Consider the following 9,215-nt stretch of genomic DNA (forward strand, 5'->3'; position numbering starts at 1 on the left):
TGAAGGGCTTAGATATAGGGCAAAAAAGGAAGAATAAGACTGAATAGGGCAAGATGACAATTTCAAGTCATGAGTTGGCTGAAGAGGTAGATTATAAACTCATGTTCGCAATTACTTACCTTTAGAGACTGCATCACCAGTGTGGAGAAACCTGGTTTAAAGTAGGTCTGGGATGGAGAAAGAAAAATTTCAAAGGGCCTAAGGTTATGCTTAGATTGGCAAGATTTTTTTTTTTTAACGTATTTCATTACAGTCTTACTTAGAAATAAGAAATGAAGTTGGGAATTCCCAGAGGTACCTTCCATTGCTAAGGTGATTGAAGGGGAAAAATGGTACTAATTGATAATTAACACTTGTTAAAAATTTACAAGATTTACATTGTCTTTGAGGAGTGACATCAGCAAGATGGTGGACTCGGAAGCTTGGAAAAAACTAAAGGCTGACTAAAATAACATTTTAGGAGCTCTGGAAACTTGTCAGATCACAAAAGAAGAGAGCAAAAGAAGAAGAAAGGAACAAAAATGAACTGCAAAAACAACCAGAAAACAATAAGTACATTTGCATCAATAATTACTTTAAGTATAAATGGACTAAATACTTCAATGAAAAGACACAGAGTAGGGACTTCCCTGGTGGTGCAGTGGTTAACAATCCACCTGCCAATGCAGGGGACGTGGGTTCGATCCCTGGTCTGGGAAGACCCCACATGCTGTGGAGCAACTAAGCCCATGTGCCACAACTACTGAGCCTGAGCTCTAGAGCCCGCGAGCCACAACTACTGAGCCTGCATGCCACAACTACTGAAGCCCACGCGCCTAGAGCCTGTGCTCCGCAAGAAGAGAAGCCACTGTGATGAGAAGCCCACACACAACAACGAAGACCCAACGCAGCTAAAAATTAAAAAAACGACACAGAGTGGCTGAATGGATAAAATACAAAATGCATATATATGCTGCCTACAAGAGTCTCACTTGTGAATGGATAAAGATGTGTATATGTGTGTTTGTGTATGTGTGTGTGTATGCACACACATAATTGAATATTACTCAGCCATAAAACCAAAAGCAATCTTGCCATTTGCAACAACAGGGATGTACCTAAAGGGTATTATGCTAAGTGAAATGTCAGAAAGAGAAAGACAAATACTATACACCATTTCATTTATATGTGAAATCTAAGAAACAAAATAAATGAATAAACATAACAAAACAGAACCAGACTCATAGATACAGAGAAAAAACTGGTGGTTGACATAGGGGAGGGGGGTAGGGGGTTGAGTTAAATAGGTGAGGGAGATTAAGACATACATACAAACTTCCAGTCATAAATAAGTCACAGGGATGTAATGTATCACATAGGCAATATAGCCAATAATATAATAATTTTATATGGTGACAGATGGTAACTAGATTATTGTGGTGATCATTTGTAGTGTATAAAAACATCAAATCACTATGTTGAAATCTGAAACTAATACAATATTGTAAGTCAATTGTACTTCAATTTTAAAAAAAATTAAAAAATGAAAAAGCCTAGTAACAGTGATTGTAAATAAATAGGCAATCTGAACATAGTTATAATACCAAGGAAACTGAAGCAGTAATCAAAAACCTCCCGACAAAGAAAAGCCCCAGAACAGATGGCATCATGGGTGAATGGTACCAAATATTTAAAGAAAAATTAACATCAATCTTAATTCAAACTCTTAAAAAATTGAAAGAGTGAACACTTCCTCACTCATTCTAAGAGACTGCATTACCCTGATTCCAAAGACAAAGACATCACAAGACCAGTATCACTTGTATATATTAATGTAAAAATGCTCAAAAAAATGCTAGAAAACTGAATTCAGCAGTTAAAGGTTTACAAACCATGACCAAGTGGTATTTATTAATGGAATGCAAGTGTGGTTCAACATATTAAAATTATTGATTACTGAGCCTGCGCGTCTGGAGCCTGTGCTCCGCAACAAGAGAGGCCGTGACAGTGAGAGGCCCGCGCACCGTGATGAAGAGTGGCCCCCGCTTGCCACAACTAGAGAAAGCCCTAGCACAGAAACGAAGACCCAACATAGCAATCAATCAATCAATCAATTAATTAATCAATAAAAAAAAAAAAAAATAAATCTAAAATTATTGAATGAAGTGTACCACATTAACAGAATGAAAGAATAAAAACACATGATCATCTCAATTGATGCAGAAAAAGTATTTGACATAATTCAATATCTTTTCATGATTAAAAACACCCAAAAAACTAGGAATAGAAGGAAACTAACTCAACATGATAAAGCCATATATGAAAAGTCCACAGTTAACATACTCAATGATGAAAGACTGAAAGCTTTTCGTCTAAGATCAGGAACAAGATAATATTCTGACTCTTGCCATTTCTATTTAATATAGTACTGGAAGTCCTGGCCAGAGTAATTAGGAAAGAAAAATTAATAAAAGGAATCTAAACTGGAAAGGAAAAAGTCAAATTATATTTTTAGACAACATGATCACCTTATGTGTAGAAAACCCTAAAGATTCCACGTGCAGAAAAACTGTTAAAACTAATAAATTTAGCAGAGTTGAAGGATGCAAAATCCACACACAAAAATCAGTTGTGTTTCTACACTAACAATGGCCAATCTGAAAAGGAAGAAAATAATTTTGTTAATGATAGTATCAAAAAGAATAAAATACTTAGCAGTAAACTTAGCCAAGAAGGCAAAAGATTTGTACACTGAAACTACAAAACATTGCTGAAAGAAATTAAAGACACAAATAAATGAAAAGACTTCCCATGTTCGTGGACTGGAAGGTAATACTGTTAGGATGTCAGTATTATCCCAAGTGGTCTACAGATTCAATGCAATCCTTATCAAAATTTGAGTTACATTTTTGCAGAAATGGAAAAATCCATACTAAAATTTATATGGATCCACAAGGGAACCCAAATAGCCAAGACAATCTTGAAAAAGGAGAAAAAATTTGGAGGTTTTACAGTTTCGGATATCAAAATGTTCCACAAAACTACATAAACAAAACAGTGTGGTAATGGCATGCAGACAGGCATATAGGCCAATCGAATACAATAGAGAGCCCATAGATAAACCCTTGCATATATGGTCGAATGAATTTTGACAGGGGTGCCAAGACCATTCAGTGGGGAAAACAGTCTCTTCAACAAGTGGTGCTGGGAAAACTGGATATCCACATGCAAAGAAAAAGTTGGATCCTTACCTTACACATATTTAAAAATTCTAAGTAGATCAAAGATGTAAACATGAGTGCTAAAACTACAAAACTCTTAAAATGGGGAAAGCTTCATGACATTAGATTTGACAATTTCTTGAAAATGATGCAAAAAGCACAGACAACAAAGGAAAAAATAGATAAACTGGACTTCAACAAAATTGAAAACTTTTCTACATCAAAGGATACTATCAACAGAGTGAAAAGGCAATCCACAGGATGGGAGAAAATATTTGCAAATCATATATCTGATATGGCATTAATATCCAGAATATATAAATATCTCCTACAACTCAATAACAAAAACAAAACCCTGATTTAAAAATGGGCAAATGGGGACTTCCCTGGTGGCACAGTGGTTAAGAATCTGCCTGCCAATGCATGGGGACACGGGTTCGATCCCTGGTCTGGGAAGATCCCACATGCCACGGAGCAACTAAGCCCGTGTGCTACAACTACCGAAGCCCATGTGCCCTGGAGCCCGTGTGCCTTAGAGCCTGTAAGCCACAACTACTGAGCCCATGCACTACAACTACTGAAGCCCATATACCCTAGAGCCCGTGAGCCACAACTACTGAGCCCACGTGCTGTGACTACTGAAAGCCCATGCACCTAGAGCCCATGCTCCGCAACAAGAGAAGCCACCACAATGAGAAGCCTGCGCACTGCAACGAAGAGAAGCCCCCGCTCACCGCAACTAGAGAAAGCCCGCGTGCAGCAACAAAGACCCAATGCAGCCAAAAATAAATAAATCAAAAATAAATTTATTTAAAAAAATGGGCAAATGACTTGAATAGACATTTCTCCAAAGGAAATAAACAAATGGCCAACAAGTATGTGAAAAGATGCTCAACATCACTAATTATTAAGAAAATGCAAAACAAAACCACAATGAGATATCGCCTCACATTCATTAGAATGGCTAATTTTTTTTAATCACAGAAAATAGCAAGTAGGTAAAACGATACATTTACTGTAGAAAATGTATGGCAGTTCCTGAAAATAATGAAACATATACCCAAAATAATTGAAGGCAGAGACTAAAACAGATATTTGTATACTCCTGTTTATAGCAGCATTATTCCACAATAGCCAAAAGATAGAAGCAGTCCAAGTCTCCAACAATGGATGAATGCATAAAGAAAATGATACATGTACATACAATGTAATATTATTCAGCCTGAAAAATGAAGGAAATTCTGACACATGCTGCAACATGGATGAACCTTGAAGACTTATGTAAGTGAAATAAGCCAGTCTCAAATGGGCAAATACTGCATGATTCCACATATATGAGATAGAGTACTCAAATTCATAGAGACAAAAGTTAGAATGGTTGCCAGGGGCTAGGGAAAGGGTGAATGGGGAGTTATTATTTAATGGACAAAGTTTCTGATTGGAAAGATTAAAAAAAAGTTCTGGAGACGAATGATAGTGATGGTTGCACATCATTGTGAATGTACTCAATGCCACTGAACTGTACACTTAAAAATAGGTAAAATGACAGATTTTATGTTATGAATACTTTACCCATAAAAAAGGTTTACATTGTTTTCTAATTATAATTTTTCAAGGTAATTTGCTATTTAATTTGTTTAGAGAAAAATGAAGAAAATCTAACAAGAATAAGCTTTGAAAATATTCTAGAGGAGCAAAAACTTTAAAGCTTTTAGAAGAGTTTATAAATTTGTTTTCCAAAGGATACGGAGAGCAAAGTCACATAAAGGTAAGAGTATAACAAAATTTCATATCTGGGTCACTTAATTTTAGCAATTATTTTCTTGAAAATTATATTTAAAATTTTTTAAATAATAGCATCAATAAACTAATGTAAACTCAGAGATATCACTGAATTTTCTACCTACATTTTATTGATTTTAATATTAAAATTTTACATAAAACAGTAAGCTTGAATGGTCATTATTTTTCTGTATTCAAATAGAAAGATACAATTCAATACTGAGTGACTTTTTCCTTAAATGGATTGTGAATGTGTAACACTTCTAACTTTGCTTTTTTTTTTTTTTTAACTGAAGGGAGATACAGTTGAGTTAATCATACTACTAATACTGTGGCATATTATCATCACTAGTTTATTCAAGGTCCCTCTCTTATTTTTACATTATCACATTCATCCCTATCCTTTTCCCACTCCTCTACTACTCAGCTACAGGCATTTGCTCTAATGTATTTAATGTGTCCTTGGATAAATTTGATGTTTGAAAAATATATGTTTTATGCAAGTATTTTAAATTTGTGTAGTGTGCTACTGTAGATCTCTTACTTTTTTCTTTTCAACAGCCATACATTTTAAGCACTATTCTGTAGTTGCAAGTATATCTGAGCCATTGCTTCTCACTGATGCATCACATTCTAATGCTCTAGTCATCCAGTTCCCTGGTGATGGGATCCAATTATTTGTAACCACATGCCTTTTTCATGTTTGCAGGGTGAACACCGCAAGAGTGAGATTGCAGGGGCCAGGGTATAATTTGTTTTCCTGAAGTTCTACTCAGCTGTTCCAAAGCAGCAGTACTAGTTTGCACTTTCAGTGGCAGTGCCTGAAGGTTCCTGTCAGTCAACCACTCACTAACACTTGATGTTACCAGGCTTTCTAATTTGTCCTAATCAGGTGAGCATAAAGTGGTATTTCATTATTCCAAATTGTACTTTTCTAATCATGGTCATCATCTTTAAGCAACCGTTTCCTTTCATATATATTTTTATCCATATACATTTTTAGCAATTTAGGTATTCTGTTCTAAGGAAGGGTTTGATTTATTATCCATTTGTGTTGATGTTGCGGGGGTTCCTTACATAGTCTAGATATTTATTGCTTATTGGTTTTAAATGTTGCCAATATTTTCTCCCACCTATGCCATTAACTATGTCTCTATTGTCTAGTTGATCAGAAATCTTTATTTTTAATGCAGTGAAATACATTAATTGTTTTATTGTGATTTGGGTTTAGGAGCCTTAGAAAAGTTATTACAAAGATATCTTTTACATTGATTTCTATTAATTTTATACTTTTGTCTTTCATGTTTAGATCTTTAATCCATGAGAAATCATTTTGGTATGTGATATACTACAGGGATCCAATATTATTTTTCTCCATATTATGAGTCATTTTTTTCCAGTTCCATCTACCAAAAGAACCATTCTTTTCCTGACTGATTTATGCAGCCACATCTATTGTACGCTAAGTTCCCACAGAGACGGGATGTTCTTCAGGTCTCTGATTTGCTTCTTACACTAGTCTATTTGTTCTTACACTACTATCACACTATTTTTTAAATCGATTTGTATTGTACCATTTATCTGGTAGGATAAGACACCTACATAGCTTCATTTTTTAAAATTGCTCTAGCTATTCATAGACCTTTATTCTTCTACATAAAATCTGTATGGGAATTGCATTAAATTCTTAGGTTAATCTGGAGAGAAGTGGCAGCTTTACCATATTAGTCATTGCACCTTGAATATGAGGTATATTTCCATCCATTTTTTTCTTCTTTTAGTATTTTAAAAGCGACTTTAACAATTTCTCTATTAAGGTCTTATGTATTCCTTGTTAGACATACATAACCTAACCCTTGTTAGGTTAAAGTCTTAATGCTTAGTTTTTGTTGCTATCTTATTTTATATTTTTCCAGTGAGTTATTGCTGGTATTAAAATGTATTGAATTTTACTAGCAGAGTTATCTGGCAATCTTTTTGAACTTTCTTACTGGTTCTAATAGTTTGCCTATATAGAAGTGAGTATGTCATTTCTCTTGCAAACATTTTCTCTCATATTGTCTGACAGGCTCTACATTTTATGGAACACTAGTGAGTAGAGATCATCTTTGGTTTGTTGCCAGTATTAAAGCAAATCAGTCTAAATTTTTTCCACTGAGTATGTTTTTGCTTTAGGCCTCTGCTAGATGGACATTTTAAGTCAAGAATGTCTTTTAATTTTTTTCCAGCATATTGAGGTATAAGTGACAAATAAAAATTGTACAATATATGTATAAGGTATACAATGTGACGATTTGATATATGTATGCATTGTGAAATTATTACCACAAATAAGCTATTAACATATCCATAACCTCACATACTAACCACTTTGTATGTGTGTTATATGAACACAAGATCTAGTCTCAGCAAATTTCAAGTATATAATACAGTCTTGTTAACTATAGTCAACATGCTGTACATTAGATTCCCAGATTTTATTCATCTTATAACTGAAAGTTTTTACCCTTTGGTCAACATCTCTCCATTTCCCCCACCTTCCAGCCCCAGGCAATAACCATTCTACTCTCAGATAGTATGAGTTCAAGTTATATACATACACATACACACACACACACACACACACACATTTTCTTTATCCATTCATCTGTCAACAGACACTTAGATTCTTTCCATATTTTGGCTGTAGTGAACAATGCTGCAATGAACATTGGACCAGTGCAGGTAACGTTTCAAGATCCTGATTCCAATTCCTTTACATATATATATATATATATATATACTAAAAAATGGGATTCTAGACCATATGGTAGTTCTATTTTTAACTTTTCTGAGGAACCCCTACACTGATTTCCATAAAGGCTATATCAGTTTACATTCCCGTCAAAAGTGTACAAGGTTTCGCTTTTCTCTACATCCCTGTCAGCACAAAGAGTGCTTGTCTTTTTGATAATAGCCATCCTGACAGTTACGATATCTCATTGTTGTTTTGATTTACATTTCACTGATGATTAGTGATGTTGAGCATCTAATCAAATACCTGTTGGATATTTGTATGTCTCCTTTGGATGATGTCTAAATAAGATACTTTGCCCATTTTTACATCTTGCTATTGAGGTGTGTGAGTTTCTTATATATTTTGGATATTAACCCTTTATTAGATGTATGGCTTGTAAATATTTTCTACCACTCCATATACTGCCTTTTCATTCTGTTGTTTTCCATAATGTTTTCTCTGCTGTTGCAGAAACTTTTTTCTTTGAAGTATTCCCACTTGTTTATTTTTGCTTTTGTTTACTTTGGTTTCTGTGTTATATCCAAAAAAGCATTGCCAAGACCAATGTCAGGAAGAATTTTCTCAATGTTTTCACTTAGGAATTTTATGGTTTCAGGTCTTACATGTAAGTCTTTAGTACATTTTGAGTTAATTATTTTTTATGGTGTAAGACAAGGGTCCAATTTCATTCCTTCGCAGACAGCTATCCATATTTTCCTACACTATTTATTAAGGAGACTATCATTTTCCCCATTGTGTGTTCTTGACATCTTTGTGAAAGATTAATTGGCATATATGTGTGGGCTTATCTCTGAACTCTCTATTTGTTTCCATTGGTCTATGAGTCAGTTTTTAATGCCAGTAAGATACTGTTTTGATTACTATAGCTTTGCAATATAGTTTGAAATCAAAAAGTGTGATGCCTCCAGCTTTGTTTTTCTTTTCATTACTGTTTCTATACCCTTATTTATTATTGGTCTGTTCAGATTCTTAGTCTTAGTAGTTTGTGTTTCTAGGAATTTACCCATTTCTTCAGCTTCCAATTTGTTAACATATGATTGTTGACAGTAGTCTCCTATGATTCCTTTTTATTTCTATGGTATCAGTTGTAATGTCTCATCTTATTTCTAATTTTAATTACTTGAGTATGTTGAGTCTTCTCTCTTTCTTGGTTAGTCCACCTAAAGGTTTGTCAACTTTGCTTATCTTTTCAAAAACCAACTCTTAGTTTCATTGATTTTTTCTATTCTCATTTGTATTCTTGTTCTGTTTCATTTCTTGTTGCTCTGATCTTTTGAATCTCCTTTCTGCTAACTTTGGGCTTACTTTGTTCTTTGACATATAAAATTAGGTTGTTTATTTATGATATTTAAGATACTTCTTTTTTCTTAATGTAGGCATTTACTGCTATAAACTTGCCTTAGTTTATGCTTCTGCTGCATTGCATAAGTTTTGGT

General features: G+C 34.3%; 1 protein-coding gene across 1 annotated transcript in view; it reads left to right on the forward strand.

Moving 5' to 3' along the window:
- The window catches only part of CCDC7 (coiled-coil domain containing 7), a 327,643-nt gene extending 323,195 nt beyond the window's left edge, over positions 1-4,448 (forward strand). The window contains exon 45 of the mRNA XM_057544500.1: positions 4,316-4,448. The gene's annotated coding sequence lies outside the window, so the exon portion shown is untranslated. The remainder of the gene's footprint in view (positions 1-4,315) is intronic.
- Positions 4,449-9,215: the final 4,767 nt, after the last annotated feature.

The sequence above is a fragment of the Balaenoptera acutorostrata genome, chromosome 3, assembly GCF_949987535.1.
Source record: "Balaenoptera acutorostrata chromosome 3, mBalAcu1.1, whole genome shotgun sequence".
Classification (NCBI taxonomy): Eukaryota; Metazoa; Chordata; class Mammalia; order Artiodactyla; family Balaenopteridae; genus Balaenoptera; species Balaenoptera acutorostrata.